This window comes from Myodes glareolus, chromosome 2, assembly GCF_982192425.1.
Source record: "Myodes glareolus chromosome 2, mMyoGla1.1, whole genome shotgun sequence".
Lineage (NCBI taxonomy): Eukaryota > Metazoa > Chordata > Mammalia > Rodentia > Cricetidae > Myodes > Myodes glareolus.
In genome coordinates this window covers 48,420,877-48,440,724 of record NC_142027.1, presented here as the reverse complement: position 1 = coordinate 48,440,724, position 19,848 = coordinate 48,420,877, and the positions used below count along the sequence as shown (strand labels likewise).

General features: G+C 37.8%; 1 protein-coding gene and 1 pseudogene across 2 annotated transcripts in view; one reads left to right on the top strand and one right to left on the bottom strand.

Moving 5' to 3' along the window:
- Nucleotides 1-19,848, bottom strand: part of Lsamp (limbic system associated membrane protein) — a 2,072,304-nt gene that overhangs the window by 672,736 nt on the left and 1,379,720 nt on the right. The window lies entirely within an intron of this gene.
- Nucleotides 8,152-19,848, top strand: part of LOC125392699 (enolase-like) — a 37,464-nt pseudogene continuing 25,767 nt past the window's right edge.

The window sequence follows — 19,848 nt, the reverse complement described above, 5'->3', positions numbered from 1 at the left end:
TTGTGCCTGAATTCTCTGATTAACAAAGGATATACGATCACATTGCTCACCTCAGTGTTACCATGAGAATTAACCATGCATTGCCACAAGGTGGCCTTTCTGTGTTTCAATAAGAAATTATCTGTCATATTCTTCATAACTCTATATGGACCCAAACACCCAAATACGTTATTCTCTTTAATACTGTTCAAAATAATATTGTCTAAGTAGTGGCAACAGCTGATTTTCTAACGTTTAGCAGCCATGTCTACCATATAAAGATAGTCTAACAGCTTCAGTATCTACCAAAAATAGCAGGTACTTAGACCTGTAAGAAGAATTGTCTCAGCATGAGAGCCAAGAGGGCAGTAGGTCTTTAGAAAGGCTAAATTTTCCATACTCATCAATGGCACTGATTAGCTTCCAGTTAATTATTTGGTAAAATATTTCGCTTTGAGTCTCTAAGTTTTTTTATGCTCTCTAGATGACATGCCTAATCTTCAGCAGCAGAGCTGATTTTTAACACTGCCATATTAGCAAGTGATAGTTGGACAATTAATCACAGCTAGACTGCAGGATTCTGAACGTGCTGTCAGAGGAACTGAAATAACAAGCCCAACCATAGCACAATCTGCTTGCTTTCAGTTGTCTAAGCATGGCCCGAATCTCTCACTTTACCCAATTCTTTGCTAACTCTTATCTTCATGGAAGTTGGTTTTTCCATTTCTATTGAATAATTAGAGGATATCAAAAGAACCTAGAATAATGAAAAGCAAACATGTTTTCGCCTGGTTACCTATCCACATGGAATGAGAATATTCACATGACAACTAGCTGTGTCCAAGGGCAGCAGTGGAACGGACTAGCGCCATCCATTAGACTTGTGATCAAAGACTCCAGTACAATTAGCAAGCTGCCCAGCCTAGAGACGGATGTGTCAGCACACCACCCTTTGATTTATTATTTTTCTTCTTTCCCCAGAAGAAAACAAAGGAAAGCTGATCATCTACGAAAAAAGGGTTTTGCATGACACGTTTTATTTTAAAAGATAAATTTACAGGAGAAGTGGGTGACACGAAATAGGCCGAAAGATGTGGAAAGTGAGCAGCATGTCAGCTAAAACTGTGAACAGCAGATTTAAACAAGTAAAGTAAATGAGATAGAACAGATCGTGACTGGGATAAAGAATGGGATCGTGGCCAAGTGACCAATGATAGGAAACTCCCATTCCTAATTTATAGAGTCCAGAATAAAGAGGCACAAATTTTGCTTCCAGCCTTCTACAGTTGATCATGAAAAGTTTAAATATTCTGGGGTTTATGAGATGGTTCAACTAGTAAAGTCTTGTTGCCAAACCTGAGTTCAGTCCCCAAAATCCACATGATAGAAGAGAGGTGGCACCTACTAATTGTCCTCTGACCTCCTCCACACACACTATCTGGGGCAAATTCATTCTCTCTCTCTCTCTCTCTCTCTCTCTTTTTCTCTCTTTCTTCCCCTCTCTCAAACATACACACACACATACACACACACACACACACACACACAGATAGACAGATGATGATGAAGATAGAAATATAGACAGATACATACATACATAAGTATATACATAGGTACATATGTAGATAAATACATGCAATGAAAACAAAAACCAAGTAAAAAAATTAATGCTCTTTTCCTGTCTTCTGTTTCTGAGCATCAGGCATTATCATGGTCTCTACAGACCGGGCAGTCTCATAGCAGGGTCATCAAAAGTTTTCTGCATGCCACGTGTTCTGCATGCTAGGTGTACATGCCTTTAATCTCAGCAATGGGAGTCCAAGGAAAGCAGATATCTCTAATGCTGAGGTCATCCCAGTCTCCAAATAAGAGTATGTCTCAAACCAAAGGAAAAAATTTGTACCCCATTTGGTGCCACCTTCACAAAGAACGTGCTGTGTTGGATAGCTCCATGGCAACTTGACACAGACTAGAAAACATTCTTGTCAGACTGACCTGTGAGCAAGACAGTAATTAATATTCCACATTGGCCTCTTTTCCAGTTCTCAACTTCAGGTTTCTACCTTGAGTCCCCGCCCTGACTTCCCCTCATGATGGCTGTGATTGGGGCATGTAAGGTAAAAACTAAACATTTACCTCCCCATGTTGCTTTCAGTCATGGTGCTTCTTGACTGCAATAGGAACCTTGACCAAGTCAGGTATTATCAGAGAAAAAAATCTTGTTAGTATGGCTGACTTTATCTTTACCATGCTTGGGCATTACCTTTATCTGTACGTGTGTCTTATTTTATTTTCTCCATGAAGTAGAGTCAGAAACAAGGCTTACAGTAAAATTATAATTAGTTTATCTGGAGAATCAAGGAAGACTGGCAAGTTCATATAAAAGGATACAGTAAAATGATTTAAAGCGCTAGGAAACCAGCTTTGGAGACTTAACTCCACTCTGGAAAACTAAATAGAGCACACACCTTAGACTGATACTCTAAAGAGTTTGGAAAAAGCAGAGATTCTTAGAGACCTGTGACTTCCAGTCTCTTCAAGGCTACTTTAGGATGATCAGTTCTCAGCACTTTCATCCCCCTTTACGACTTCTCAGGGGAGAACACTGTGCATCCATGAAGCAGGAGCCAGAACAGCTGCATGAAGCACAGACCAGCTCAGGCAATGACCAGCCCCTGACAGGGATGATCGGATGCTGTCTTGTTGGTTTGTGATTTCAGTCCACCTGTTTTTGTCCAAAAAGTGCCAAGTGAAAAAAAAATATCTTGTCTAAGAATGAATCGAGCACATATGGACTATTGGATCCTTCTTCCTCTAATTTTGTACCTTTTTTTTTCCTAATTTAATTCTAAAAATAACATGTCATTAGAATGAAACTAGGTGAGAAGAGAATGGTTTAGAAAATAGTTAAATGGTTACAAAGTGGGTGCTTTTGATGTGGCAGTCACTGTTAGGAGAGATAGTAATTGGAGGAACACACAGGTAGAGAAAGTCACTGTGAGTGCCATCCTGTTAGAGTCTCCATGTGACTAACTCTAGATACACTATTCAATTAAGTGACAATCACAAATGCTCTACGGAACTTTCCCAACAGCACCTGGGAATGGCATTTCTACAGTTGTGCTACTTTTATGTTTCACCTGATAGCAGCAACGTCTTGGTATGTAAAATTATATTGAGGTTTTAAATATGAAGAAAAATCAAATACACACAGTTCATCCAGAATTGCTCTAGAGAGCACACTGCTCATCGTGTTATTATTTGTAGACTTGAAATTATTTTTAATAAGTTCCAAAAGATAAGCTCCCAGTTAGTTTTGGGCATTAAATTACACCTTTTTTATAAAAGGGGGGGCTACAATGTATGGATAAACAGTACATGACTCCTACCCTCATAGACTTGACAAGTCAGTTCAAATAATGACAACCACTAAAAAAAGATAAAAATTATGCTGGAGATAGGCTATGCAACAAAATCCCACAGGACCTATCTTATTATGTATTTATTATTACAGTTTATTTCTAGAGTATCAAATATTTCTGTCAGTCAAATTTAGGAAAGCAGTATTTCCAAGGCAGAAGTATTTACGGCCTTGCCTGTTTGAACTAGCCTCTCTGTGACTGTATTCAAGATGATATGGGTTTGTCAGAATCGTAATTGATAGTGCCCTTTCAACATCTATCTGCCTGGTACATACACGACAACTTTTTCCTGCCCTGCTTGTACAAAAGTGGATTCAAAATAACCACAAGCCCTGCAGCCTCACCACAAATCATCCTCTAACAAGTCCCTGACACAGCACTTTGATGTAGAAATATAGGTAAAGCTACTTGTTACACATTTGGGCAAAACTACCAGTCTTCACTGAAAGGGAATTGTAGGCAGGGTCCAAAGCCAATCATCAGAGAAACTGGAAAGCAAAGAGTATTATAATAGGGGAAGGGTTTGTTTCCTCCATCAAAGGACTTCTGAAAATCTGTGAAGACACCATGACCTCCCCCACAGAAATGAAACACCCTGACTCACAAAGAATTAAATACATGTTGAGAATATAAGATTTAACAGAGCAGATTTGTCAGCTTCTGGGGGCCATGCTGTCCCAAGGAGGGACTCCCTGTCCAGTCATTGGATCTGCACAACAGATGGATTACTTTTACTCTGAAATTATCAATTGACTGGGCTTTTTGAGCCCTTAATAAATTTGAAAAATAAGTATTCTTAAATTTTTTTATATTCTTGAGATAAAAATGGTTCATTTCAATTTAGATCTCACAATAAATATATGAATATTGCTGAGCGAATCATTGGTTTATTTATGACTTTGGGCAAATTTAAAAGTCCCTCTACAAGGATTAGATTAGGTGTCTCCAACTCTCCCAAAATTAATATTTTATTTTTAATGTTATTCTTCACAAAAATATAAAGTAAAGAATAAAGTTGTTTTCATAGAAAAGTACAGACCATTTCCTCAAATATACTGGTTAGTCCAAAGCATATGTGAGTTTAAAAACTAGAAGCTGCCTAGGGTTGTTAGCAGTTAATTTTCTGAAGTACTCAATTAGAATTTTAGTTTAACTTGAAGAAACCATCTTGCATAACATATATCTACAAGTTAAACCTAGAAGTAAAAGGGAAAATAAATATGAAAGTTCTGGTGGTTTGAATGAAAATGGTCCCTTATGTGGGAAATCCTGTATGTGTATATGTATAAAATTAGTTTTACTCGTTTACATTTAAAGGGGGATATTTAAATGGAATTTGCATTGGTATTGATGTTGGTTTATTGATACAAATTTAAGGTCAATTTTGCTACAGTGTATATATGTATATCTGTTCTTGATTTAAGGTATTGTGCTAGTTCAGCTCATTTAAAAATTAATGCATAATTAACAGATATAGGTTAAAAGATGATCATCTAAAATAGTCAAGCTTGTAGTCATGTTAGTTAGATTTTCTAGATGTACAGAGATGTATTTTAGATGAATAGGCATTCTTCAAACCTTTCAAAGACTACAAAATATGACATTTAAAATGTTTCAAATCTTAGGACTTTTCATAACAGTGAGATTCATCTGCTCCTGGCAGCACCAAGTTACTTCAAGAGGATGATGAGCCCCAAAGAGGCTCCTCATGGTGTTGCTTAGTCATTTGGGTAAGAAACTGCTCTTTCCTGAACTGCTTGATGCTATACCATATGAACTGGACATGCAGGACCTACAGAGAAATGACTGCTGAACTTGCCTAAAAAGGAGATGGTCCTTTGGGATTCCTGCTGCATAAAAGCATCTGCCAGACATTCTGCATGACACACAAGAAAGTTAATTATGGACTTTGTCATTACAAGCAGAACAGATCTTCAAATTTCATGCTTCATGGAAAAGTCTGCTGGATACTATAGGCCTGTAGGTTGGAGATGGATTCTCCAACAATAGAGAAGAACTTTGGGTCATTGTTCAGGCAGTAAGATGTCTCTGTCAATTCTAGAGTTTTGGAAGTTGAATACAATGCACTTTCTCTTTATTTAGGTCATATTATATCCTTCTGGAGTCTTTGATGGAGTTGAAGAATAGATAATTATAGTTTTTCTTAGTTATAATAAAAGATAGATATAAATATTGTAACTGTAATTCTTGCTTGATACCTTTTTTGTTATATGTAACTTTACTGTGTTAAGGTTATAGCCTTCATTTTTATTTAAACAGAAAAGAGAAAATGTTGTGGGAAGTTCTTCTGTATATATGTTGCTTTTATTGGTTAATGAATAAAGAAACTGCTTTGAGCCTATAGCAGAGCAGAACAGAGCTAGGCATGGAAAACTAAGCTGAATGCTGGGAGAAATAAGGCAGAATCAGCAAGAAGCCATGTAGCCCCACCAAAGACAGATGCTGGACAAAAAATCATTGATAAGCCAAAGCCACATGACGATACACAGATTAATAGAAATGGGTTAAATTAAGATGTATGAGCTAGCCAATAAGAAACTAGAGCAATTAGGCACAGAAGTGATTTAATTAATACAGTTTCTGTGTGATTATTTCAGTTCTGGGAGGCCAGGAACAAACAAGCAACTTCATACTACAAGTCCCTACAGGCTCATAGTGACTGGCACTATTAGGCAGTGCTGCCCTGCTAAAGTAGATATGGCCTTATTGGAGGAATTGTATCACTAGGGGTGAACTTTGAGGTTCCAGAAGCTCCTGACACACTCAGTGGCTGTGCTCTCTTCCTGCTTCCTTGCAGATCCAAATATAGTACTCTTAGCTACCTCTTCAGTACCATGTCTGCCTACATGCCTTCAAGTTTCCTGCCATGATGATATGGACTGAATCTCTCAACTGTGAGTCAGCCCCAATTAAACATTTTCATTTATAAGAGTTGTCATGGTCATAGTGTCTCTTCACTGCAATATAAGCCTTAACTAAGACAGTAGTAAAATGTGTGATGTATTTTCATAAGTCATGAGAATGTCATTATGTAATTATGGTTTCATGGGTTAGTCAGTTAATTGGATGGTTAGTTGTTTGAGACAGGTGCCCTCTATGGATGCCAGATTGGTCTTGAACTCATAAACTTCCTGCATCAGGCTTCTGAGCACTGCCACTACAGGGGTTTTCATGGTTGATAATGAATTCTCATTATACAAGAGACAAAATCAAGGTCTAGAGGGGCTGTGTTTACCTACTTTTATAAGTTGCTATATTATAAAAGCACTTGGTGTGCAAGCCTGAAAACCTTAGCACAATCCCACAATGAAAACCCGAGATATGAGCAAAGAGGTCAAGAACACGATGGGCTCACCCACTGAAACAGTCTACTTGAGCTATTGGGAGCTCACCAGCTCCAGCTGGACTGGGATTGAAAAAGCCTAGGACAAAACTAGTCCCTCTGAATGTGGCTGACAGTTGTATGGCTTGGACAGACTGGGGTGGGGGGAGGCTGGCAGTGGCACCAGGGTTGATCCCTACTGCATGTACTGGCTTTCTGGAATCCTATTCTCTTTGGATATACACCTTGCTCAGCCTAGATGTAGTTGGGAGGACTTTGGACCTTCCACAAAGCAGAGTGCCTTACCCTCTCTTTGGATTAGAGGAGGGTGGGAGGATGTGTGGAGGGAATGGGAGGAGGAGAGGAAGTGAGAATTTGGATTGGTATTTTTTTTAAAAAAAATATAATAAAAATTAAAAAAAAAACAACCTGACCTAGAATCCACAAAGAAAACCTGATCTCAATCCCACAATGGAAACCTGAAATAGAACCTGCAATGAAAGCCTGAAGTAGAACCCAGAATGAAAACCTGAACTCAATTCCACAACTGAAACCTGAGCTCAATCCTACAATGAGAATCTGAGCTGCAACCCACAATGGAAAAAGAGCTAGTACCTTAAAGCTGTCCTTTTACCACCACATGGTAATGGAAGACACATGACTTCACTTGCACAGAGACATCATTCACACAGACAGTAATAATGAATAAAAATAAAGTTAAAAATCAGTGTACAAATATCAAATATACACATGTGTGTTAGAAAGAGACATCTTTCACATGAAGAATAGTGAAACTTGCCTTTAGTGGAGAGATGAAAAAGAAAACAAACGAGGATTCATGAAAGGCTAATTCCAACAACATGTCAGCACTTGTAATGCTTCATTTGTCTAGCAGAGGTGAGCAGAGAGGATAAAGCCGCAACAGGGAACTAAATATTGTCTAAAAGAGACACACTTCAAATATAAACAGAAAGTAATAGAAAAAGGTGAAACATATAGATTATACAAATAATAAGTAAAAGAAGGCAAAATCAACAATATCTAGAGAAAATGAATGGATGCAGGGTCTGCAAAGCATCTTTGTCCTAGGTGACACTTAGGGAGCAGAATAGTGCACATGACAACTTTCCAATAAGACACTTTATAAGTTAGCTTGATGTAGTCACTAAGAAAGACAATATGCTACACCATTAAATAAATCTGGATACACTTAAAGGATCAAGGCCTCACAATACTCTCTGAGTACATTATAATTAAAATAAAAATCAATAATACATCTAGCAAGCACAAATTACTTGCAAGTTAAAATACTATGGGTTCTCAAAGTAATTTCAAACAGTATTAAACTGAACAGTTATAAAAATGTAATGACAATTAGTAAGTAGAGGAAAAATTTAATTTCTAAACATGTATTTTGAAAAAGCAAAAAATGATTTAGCAAATGAGTTGTATGATCACATTAAGAATTTTAAGAGAAGTCAGGTAAAGTTTACAGAAGCAAGAATATTATTTTTAAAATATAAGATTAATGAGAAACGAAACAGAAAATTATATCTTTTATTTGTAGGATGAACTGCATTTGGGATGTATTGAAAACACAGATAGATAGATAGATAGATAGATAGATAGATAGATAGATAGATAGATAGATAGATAGATAGATAGAAATCATCCTACAAATAAATATCCCAAATGCAGTTCACCCTCACTCCATTCCCCCCAGTCTACCTCCATCCACTTTCTCTCTTTTCCAGATCCACTCCTCCCTTTTTCTTCAGAAAAAGCAGACCTCCCAGGGCTACCAGCTGAACACGGCATAATAATATACACTAAGGCAAGACACAGAACCTCATGTAAAGACTATGAGAGGCAACTCAAAAGGAGGAAAAGGGTCCCACCGCAGGCAAAAGAGTTAGAAACACGCCTGTTCTCAGTATTAGTCCCACAGAAATACCCAGCTAACAACTGTAATATGCATGCAGAGGACCCAGCATGGACTCATGCAAACTTTGTGATTACCACTTCAACTGGACTGTGGTGGCACAGACAATCCCAGCACTTGAGAGGCATGGGCAGGCAGATCTCTGAGTTCTACGGACTGGTCTACAGAGTAAATTCCAGGACAGCCAAAGTTGCACAGAGAAATACTATCTTTCACGCTGTCCCTCAAAACAAAAAAACAACAGAAAAAATAAAACAAAAGCAAACAAACAGAATAAACAAAAACAAAAATATTTATAACTCTAAGTTTGATTCTTAGAAAAAATCAAATTTAATTTATCTTTAACTGGAATAATGAAGAGAAAATTATAAAACAAACCACCAAAATTAGCAATAAAAAGATAATCAACAAAAATTTTATTATTACAGAAAAATGTTAACAACAAATCAACAATGAGAGAAAATTGAAAAAGAATCTTAAATATGTCATAAAAACTAAATATAAAAATTTTAAAGCCATTAAATTTTAAATTGATATATATGCATGTAACAAAACATAAAATTTTGGGGGTAATTGAAAAATATCTCAGAATGTAAAAAAACATGAAACAGTATTTAAATGTCATAAAATCAAACCACCAAAATCAATCTTTTTTCAGGGTACCTGGATCATTTACTTTTTTTTCGTGTGTGTGTGTGTGTGTGTGTGTTGTAGCACTTAATTATTTTCTTGGGTTTTGGCTTTATACTTTTTTATTGATTTTTATTTAGCTCTACATTTTTCTCTGCTCCCCTCCTTGCCTCTCCCCTCCTCTTCAACCCTCTCCTACAGTCCCCATGCTCCCAATTTACTCTTTTAATTTCAAAGAATTGCACAGAAAGAAAGACTAGACTAGACTAGAAGAAAATATTCAGAACAGGTACTATGGTCAATGTTTTTGACGGCTGGGTTGGGTTTAGAAACACCTATAGGGCAGTGGTGGCACACGCCTTTAATCCTAGCACTTGGGAGGCAGAGGCAGGTGAATCTCTTTAAGAGAGGCCAACTTGGTCTACAAAGCAAGTTTCAGGACAGACTCCAATACTGCACAGGGAAATCCTGTCTCAAAGAAAAAAGAAAAAAGAAGAAGAAAAAAGGAAGAAAATTACCTACAGTATTCGTGAGGCATATCTTTAGGTGTGTCTGTGAAAGCATTTCCGGAGATTACTTTTGTACAGAAAATCAATCACAGAGTAGATGCTACTCTGTCATGGCCTGAAATCCCAGATTACTTAAAAGTAGAAAAGGGAAATGCAACATGCTCACCAGCACTCTCATTGCCTGCTGCAGAGCCTGTATGAAAATATCAGCCTCATGGTCTCACTGCGGTGCCTATGCTCTCAAACCCTGAGCCAAAGCAAATTCTGTCTTCCTTATATTACTTCTGGTTGGGTATTGGTTTGTGGCAATAAAAAAGTAACTATCTCATATACACATCAAACAAAGAACACACACACACACACACACACACACACACACACACATATATATATATATATATATATATATATATATATATATATGTATTTAAAGATTCAATAAATTCAACAAGATGGGGTAGAGGCCAAGAAAAAGAAGACAAACTACTTAAATTGAAACATTAAGGACCTATCTGGCCATTAAGTACATGAGAATTGGAGGAGAGGAGAAGAGAACACTATGAAAATGTAGCACTCCACACCTCTTAGTCTGGTACAAATATGAAGAGTTAGATTTCTCTAGCACTGCTTTGGAAATGTGAAACTACCTTTAGACATTTTACCCATGCATCTACATAAATCCTTAGATATAGGTGTCAATTATAGATTTATTTGTAAAGTTTAAAACTAGAAATAATCTGTAATTCTATAAATAGCTAAGTGGATAAACAGATTATCATATACCCACACATGCATTCCTACTTAGAAATTTAAATGAGTGTTACAGATACATTCTAAAAAAACCTGGAGGAATCTCAATATCTCAAAAATATACTAAGGGGAAAAAACTGGCAAAAAGTTGTAGGGCTATTGAGCTTTTGCGATGAAATTATTGTAAATATGTTAATCCCTCCTAAGGAGGCAGGTGAGTAGTTACAGGAGGGTGAAGGTGTTTGAAAGGAGCAAGAAGGAAGTTGTGTGGGTGATAGACACGTTAGTTTTCCTAGTTCTAGTGATGACTCCATGGGTATAGAAATATTTCAAACTGTGTGATTTTAAGTATATAAGGTGTAATTACACTCTACATTTGCTACACACAGGTTAGTACAACTCAGACTTCCTCACTAAAATTTCCTTGTGCTTTGAACAGCGGTTACTATAAACACTCCAAACTGATTAAAATGGAGAGGTTCAGCTGCTAGTGGAGTGCTTAGCCACAAATAGGATATCTGTGTCATCAAGGCTCAGGCTATGCTCTGCAAGAGGGAGAGGAAATAGCAAAAGAGCCAGGGGTCAGGGAGAAGTGGAGAGCTCCTGTCTTCCCGACATCATTGATGTCTTTGATCATGAGCTTTCAGCAGGTGTGTTTGCCCTGCACAAAACCAAGATAGTTAACACTCCAGCATGGAGGGTGACACGGTTCACGAACCTCCACTCCAGCTGAAAAGTTGAGATTTGATATCGTCTGGGAGAAGGAAAATTAATTTTCTTTAAAGGTTTTGGCATTTAGCAGGTTGAACATATTCCAGTGGATGGGCCCCACACGGGTAGGTACATGGACGTAACAATTTGAACTCTTCTGGCTATGTATGAAAAGAAAGGGAGAGCAGCTGGGGAATAGGTCGCATGCATGTCTCTACTAGACGCTCTACAGGGTGCCTGCAGAAACTTTTCTGCACCGCAATCCAAGGGCCAGGTCTATTCTCAAGCTCCATGTCGGAGAGACCTTTGACTCCTGTGGGAGTCCCACCGTTGAGGTGGATCTCTACACCTCAAAACGTCTCTTTGGAGCTGCTGTGACCAGCGGTGCATCCACAGCATCAATAAGGCCCTAGAACTCCATTACAGTGATAAGATCCTCTGCATGGGGAAGCGTGCCTCAAAGGGTGTTGAGCATATCAATAAAACTATCACATCTACTGTGGTTAGCGAGAACCTGAATGTTGTTGAACAAGAGAAGATCGACAAAGTGATGACTGAGGTGTATGGCACTGAAAATAAATCCAAATTTGGTTCAAATGCCGTCCTGGGAGTATCTTTGGCTGCCTAGAAAGCTGGTGCCGCAGAAAAGGGAGTACCCCTTTACTATCACATCGCTGACTTAACTAGCAACCCTGACGTCATCCTACCAGTCCCAGCTTTCATTGCAGTCAATCGAGGTTCTCATACTGAGAACAAATTGGCCATGCAATAGTTCATGATCTTCCCTGTGGGAGTATCCAGCTTCTGGGAAGCCATGCGCACTGGGGCAGAAGTTTATAAGCATCTGAAGAATCTCATCAAGGAGAAATATGGAAAGGATGCCACCAATGTGAGTGGTGAGGGAAGGTTTGCGCTTAATACCCAGAAGAACAAACAAGTTCTGAAGTTGTGAAGAACGCAATTGGGAATTCAGGCTACACTAACCACGTTGTCATCATCATGGACGTGGCTGTCTCTGAGTTCTTCAGGTCTGGCAAATATGACCTGGACGTCAAGTCTCCTGATGGCTCCAGCAGGCACATGACACCCGATCAGTGAGCTAACCTGCTTAAGTCCTTCATCCGAGAGTATAAAGTGGTGTCCATCGAGGACCCCTTTGACCAGGAAAGAATGACCAGTAAGACTGGTAAAAGTTCACAGCAAATGTGGGCATTCCTATTGTTCCTGGAGCCCTGCAGGAAACCCCAGCTTTGTAATCACGTGACTGGCACAAGCCGTTCTTTTTGTCACCTCACTTCCATGCTCGAGTCTGGAGTCCAATGCAATTCTCTAGAGTGGCCACAGACAAGACACCCGCCCCAGGGGTTCTACATGCAGAATATAATCCTCAGTGACCCATAGGAAAAAGGAAAAAAAGAAAAGAAAAGGAGAGAAAAAATTTGGGAGGGGTTGGGAGACAGAATGATAAATCTAGGAAGTGTTCGGGTGAGTAATAGAAGTGATCAAAAATATGTTGCTTGAGTGTACAAAGTTTTCAAAGAATTAATACTATTAATAACCATTACATAATAAATATCTCTGTTTAAAATATATCGTATTGTCTTAGTCTTCTAAGTGCTGCAATTCAAGGGCTTTGCCACCATTCCTGCTCTTTATTGGTCTTATTATTTTGCAATAAAAAAAATTAACAATGTTTTTACCAGGTTAAACAGCAATGAGGCTTCTAATTTTCCTTTTGTAGTAAATGAGTTGTATGTACTGAGGTGCTTTGACAGTAGGTAAACAGTCTGTTCATGAAACTTCCTTTTTACTAGAGTTAGTATTTATTGATCATTTTGTCTAAATCAGCAATTACTAATACGGTTGTACAATGTCAAAAATAACCTGATTTACTGAAATTAAACTCTACCTTAGTAAAGTTATCTACATTAATCTAGGCTTAATCTTATCCTTCTTTATTGCATAAATATTTGCAGAAATTACCCCAGCCACATTCTGGCTAGGTTCCATGTTCTTGGGGAATTCTATCTACAGGATCATACCAACAGATGCAACATAACTTTCATCTGTAGAAAAAAAAAGTCTGTCATATTTTTAGGGAAGTGCAAGTTCAGTTTAGATTTCGGAACAGTTAATTCTACACTTTGCCATCTAAAGAAAATTTTAATACCAATACTGACCTCCTCTTAATAATTCCTAATATACATTTTACTGGTCTTGGTGCTCAGTAACTATGAGTCGAACTCGCTGGGTCCTATCCCTCATAAAGTACCCAGGGATGTGATGCGACCTCAAGCCCCACCCTTTACAACTTCTTGGCTCCAGGTCACAGCATTTTATGTGGCCGCTGCTTCTGAAGTTTGCTCTTACAACAGATGCTTTTCTGCTGACACTATGGTTCATGAAGAGGCGGGAGAAAATATCAGGCAGTATGACACACATACATGATAGGAAATTATCCAGAAAATCTGAAATTCCTAAGGAACTTTAACCTGTAGGAGTTTTGCCTTGTACTTTTGAGGCTATGAGGTTTTCCCTAGCATACAGTGGGTATCCAACAGTGCTGCCTTTTGTCTCCACAGTACCCAATAGCACCAAGAACTTCCTCACATTAGGTTGTTGCTCCATTCCCTTTGTTTGCCCCCTGGATTTTCCATTGAGATGTATGTTATTCTCTTTTCCTGAATAAAAAAGATATACCTACATAATGAAAATGACATTAAAATCTGTCAATTATGTGCAAATTTAAAATGATATATTATTTCACTAAAAGTGATCTGATATAACTCTTCATTACTTTCTAATATATTTTAGAGTTCATAAAACTATACATATACACATGTACACATTTCCTTAATTGATTTGATGAGACAATACTATAGCCTCTGGTCTTAGTTTTCCTTTCTACTCTTGCATGTTGAATATTTCTGTGTATCTATCTATGGTTTATAATGTTTGTTTAGTAGTTTATTGATGAAAGTTCCAAATTTATATATGTTTAATTCATTGGCATTTTCTTCCATTTTTGGTCACTGTGATAAAGGCTATAGTGAATATTTTTGCACACCAATGTGTGCATAAGTACTGCCTATAAGGAAGGTCACAGAATATACATGGTTTTATGAAAAGGGAAAATAATACACAGGTACATATATAATGTTATGAACTTGTATCACTATTCCAAAATAAATATTATGCATTGTGAATTATTAAGTAAAACCAAACACATATTTTGCACTTTAATAGGTTTTTAGAATGACTGCACCAATTTTCGTTTCCACCACAGAAAAATAAATTCCTTGTCTTTACATTACTGTTTATTTAGAGATATATTGTATATTCAGCAACAGCCTATACCTAAACCACTGCTTTTCTTTTAGCTTACCCTCAAAGTGTAAAATAAAGCCTTCACATAAAATATATCATTTGTTTACATATTCATTTGCCACAAAACCCACACACAATGACGCCAATGTTCAAAGTAGACGACTCATAGTTTGGATGTAAGTGGGTCTCTGTACAGTCATTACTTAAACACCAAATTACCTTTATCTTCATTTTACTGCCTTATCAAGAAAGTCTGTTTTCATGTCCTAACCTGTGAGAGAATCACTAAATTCCGTATTTCGCATAAAAGTAAATGATGACATGAAATCTTGCCTTAAACTTCCATCCTCCCATCTTCTGACACACAGAAAGGATTCAAGTAGTGTCATTTCATCAGCTTCTCTGCTGGACAAAGATGTCTTCGCTGATGGAGCAGAAATGCTTTGCCAGCCTTGCCAGCCGGTACTCCACTGTCTTCGGAAGCTGATCCGGAGCCACGGCCATTATGAGAATAAGTCATGCATGATCCCTGAGTATATTATCAGCCCCTTGTGGAACATTTTTACCAATGATGAAATGTTATTGTTGTCAGCATCAGACATTCAGTCTTTATCAGTCTCCCTCATGACAGCCCTCGTTACTCAGAAAGACTTGGGACAACTTCAAGGTGAGAACTTTCAGCACAAGGTCAGGGGAACCAAATTTCTTTCCTATCTACTGCTCAACCACTTCTTTGCCATTTCATCACGAATCACAAAGCAGCACATCTCTCTCCAGTAGTGCAGCGGGAGCAATATAATGGCAGCTTCATCTGCTAGGACCCAGAGCCATCACATTTAAAGAAATATGTAACGTCTTACTTGAGTCTTCTCTAGAGACTCGACTCAAGTCCTGAAATATTGACACCTTTCCTGATCCACAAAATTCCTTGGAAGGAAGTGCTGTGTATTAAAACACTCCTGGACTTTAGACCCAGAAATATGTTTTCTTCTCTGGTTTTCCCATTATAGATTTTAATAAACAATGAGGTAAAATTTTCATCTCCAAAAATGATCAAATGCTGCCTGCCCTGAAAAACTGGTCTTAGATATACATTTTTAAACTATAGATGCATACATGTACAAAATACTTACTTATATCTGAATCATTGTAAGAGCACAGTAAATTACTGCTTCTTGTTTTCAGTCAATTCCTACAATGCCTTGTGGAATATAATGCCTCAATATTTTTAGTTATAGCATGACCCTCAGATTGTGTAAGTTCTCGAAATGCAAAAAAATGCAAAAGTTTTTACCCAGGTGTGTTTTGTATGTACCCAAAACCTACAGTTCAGTTAGCATAGTTGAGCCCCCAGAGTAATTTTGGGTTTTCTCCTATCATTTTCCTGTTCTTTTAGACCACCTAAATCTGACTCACCGGTCTTTATGGATTACTCAACAGCTTTTCTGAGAGGTGCTGCAGAGTTGGGAAGAGCAGTTGGAACACACACACAGCGTGCCAGAATGTCAGCTCTCCACATTTAGACTGGCAGATTGGACATGTATTATGTGTAATTATGCAAGTGCTAGAGTGATGATGACAGCCTCTTATTCTCAGAGGAGCCTGGCTGCACAGTGGTGCTCACAGGCTGTTTGGGATTGAATGGGAGCACATTCTACATTAAAACGGAGTCTTCACTGGAAAAATCAGGACCAGGGAACATTTATTGTTTGTCTCATCATGAATTTGTTCCTCCATTTTCCTGTGTGAATCATAAAAATGAACACAAAAATCGTGATGGAACTTAGGGAATATTCACGGCAAAAGAATTCTGACCAATTAATGGACACCTTTAGCATCAAAATCTATACATCTGAGGAAATACTTACAGTTGACACTAAGGGAATTTAGTTAATGAAATTAGAGAATGCCAATAGTTTAACTTGAACTGCACGTCTTATATGACTGTTAAAATTAATTTTCACTGCTTGTAAATTGCCCAGTCTTTAGTATTTTATTGTAGTAGTACAATAAATCTAAGACAGCTGGTAATATAAAAATATAAATATAGAAAAAAAACCAGACAAGATATATTCTACTGAAAAGAGATCTTACTTATATTTAAAAAATCGAAGGACAGTTTAGGCCTTTCACAAAATAGGCCTAGCAGGTGTAATTGAGGAGGGAGGGAGGGAGAGAGAGAGAGAGAGAAATTCCTAGTTAGATTTCTGTTACTATGATAAAATAGCAGGACCCAAAGTAACTTTGAGAAGAAAGGGTTTATTTGGCTCTTTCATCCAGATCACAGTCTATCACTGAGAGAAAGTAAGACAGGAACTCAAGCAGGTCAGGAACTTCGAGGCGGGAACTAGAGAAGATACCATGCAGGAGAGATGCTCACTGTGTTGTTTACTGTACATCTTTCTTTCATTATCCGGAAGCACCTGCCTAAGGACAGCACCACATTCTTGCCCCTCTAGGCAATTTGATGGAGGCACTGTCTCAGTTGAGTTCTTTTTTGATTTTGTTTTTTGAAGTTAACCATAGATTGTGCCTGGATGACAAATATCTAACAAGGTCTCTCTCTCTCTCTTTCTCTCTCTCTCTCTCTTTCTCTCTCTCTCTCTTTCTCTCTCTCTTTCTCTCTCTCTCTCTCTCTCTCTCTCTCTCTGTGTGTGCGTGGTGTGTGTGTGTGTGTGTGGTGTGTGTGTGTGTGCGCGTGTGCATGTATGTGTGCTAGTATACATGTTTATATATTGACCTGGAGCTCCAGAAGTAGATAATTCTGACTGACCAGCAAGCCCAGGCATCTGCTAAATTTTACTTCTTAAAAGCTGCGTTTATCATGCCTGTTACAACATCCAGCTTTTATTTATTTTTTAACATGGATTCTGGAGTCAGACTCAGGAACTTATGTTTTCTGGATAGGTGTTTCTTTTTCTGACTGAGCCCTCTATCCAGCTCCTCATTAATCTTTAAAAAAGAAACCCAAATTGGGGTCTGGAGAGATGGCCCATTATTAAGAGAGCTTATTATTCTGGCAAAGGACCTGAGTTTGGTACCTACCAACTGTGTCTGCCAGCTCATGAACATAAGTGACTCAAGCTCCAGGAAGCCTGACACCATCTTCTGGCCACTATGAGGAACTGTGTTCATATGATCATACCAACACACAGGCATATGCAAACACAATCAAAAATATAATAAATCACACAGGAATTTCCGTTTGTTTTCTACAGAATGAAGAAAAAAGAGCAGCCAGAAACATGTTCTCGTCAGGAAGGAGGCTGGAAATAAAATCAATATTGTAATTTTATTTATAGCAAAATCACATTTATTTCTCACTTTCCCTGGTCTATTTTCTTTTTATCATCTTGGATTTTTTTTTCTTTCCAAGAAATAAAATATTGACCCAGGAGTGAAAATTACCAAGATACGTGTTTGCACTGTGATAGAGACTTAAACACAAGAGCCTTGCTTTCCCACTGCGAATATGAGGAGGCTGAGTGGGAGGAAGTTAGGGAAGAAGTGGACATGATCTTGTCATGAACTTCCAGTGTAATAAAACAGAAGAGGTTTCCAATAGTTTGTCTTTGAACCTGCTACAGGGAGCACTTCTTCACAATGTCAAAACAAATATACCCTGAGACAGACACAGAAGAGGTCTGATAATGTCAAGAAGGGAGCAAGCATCTCTCTAGTGTTTTTCAGAGGGAATTACAGGTATTGAACATACGTCTCTTACATGGTCATAATTAAAGATAATGTTTATACTCTCCTACCTATGTGAACTACTTCTATTTTTAACAGCAATAGTTCGAAACAAGTACTGAGAATAATAACAGCTACGTTTTCTGCTTCTGTTCGTTTCTTCATGGTATTTCTTATAGTGCATTCTTTTCCTCTTCACTCAGATATTGAGGCATGCTGTGTACCTCTGTGTATACGCCACCGTGCCATACACAAGCATGTCAACATTCATTACATGGATACTGTTCTCCTGGACCATGAAGTTTAGGAGGAAAATGGGAAAATGAGTTGCCAACTACTGATAACACAGAAGTATGGTGGATGCGGGTTAGAAATAACAGAAAAATAATCTGCGGCTTGTTTTCTTCAGTTCAGAAGTAAGACGGGTGACCATCGAGAATGTTGTATTATCACGTGATGTTAGCGTGCTGGAACCTAGAAGGAAGCCTCTGGGAGCGTCTTTGCAATGACATGAAGATGTGATGATGGGAGAATGAGACTTGTCACTATTATTGCTCAGCATGAATATGGCAGTAAAGGAACTCAGACTTACTTTTTAAGGTCTCCATGGAGAACCTATTTTAAGGGTGTAATTGAATTCAGGTGTAAATTACAAGACTATATTTTAATTGCAGGCATAAATGACATCCATATTCATGACCAATAAGTAGAAAGCAAATGAATGATATAGAACAACATTTGCATACCATAAGTCCTGGCTACAAATAATTTCTCTGTTTAAATAGAAAATATTATCACGGGGATTTTGAAAAAAAATCAACACTTTAAAGATAATTAACAAAACTTTTTCTTCAGCACCTTTTGTTATTATGTTTTTGAATATTAATGATATTCAGTGTGAGGACTCAAAGATTTTTATGTATAGGGATGCCTAGAAATTTTAATATGACTTCCAGTGTTCAAAGCTTGTAAAAAGGCATAAGTCTCAAAAATGGTGTGTCTGAAAAAAAATAGAAGAAAAACATTTTTTTTCCAAAATACTGTCAGGACAAATTTCCTATATATAAGACAAAATTCACATTAAGAAATATATGGCTTTGAAGATGAAGGAAATGACAACTATAATTAGAGAAGGCTCAAATGTTATCCAGGGCACTTTAGCCTTTAATAAAAGATGACTGTTTTAAAAAGTTTTCCATAGTTTTTAATTTCAGTAAAGTCACAGGAGCCTAATATAAATGTTTGAAGAGATGACTGTGAGCAGGCATTTCGTGCACTGCTGCTGGTGGTTAAGATATGGTAGTAACTTCACACAAGTGAAGATCCATCGTTGGTGCCCTGAGATCACTGGGGAAAGCCTGGGAACTCTAAGTAAGCCTCTTGAGAGAGCTATTATGTCGTTTCTTTATCAGTCCCACCTAACAACCAACACTCTGGTGATGGGGGGTGGGGGTTAACATCATTCTAAAAGTGACAATATCCTAGAAAGCAAGCATTTGATGCCCTTCTAATCCATATCTGAACGGTATAGAATATGAATAAGTC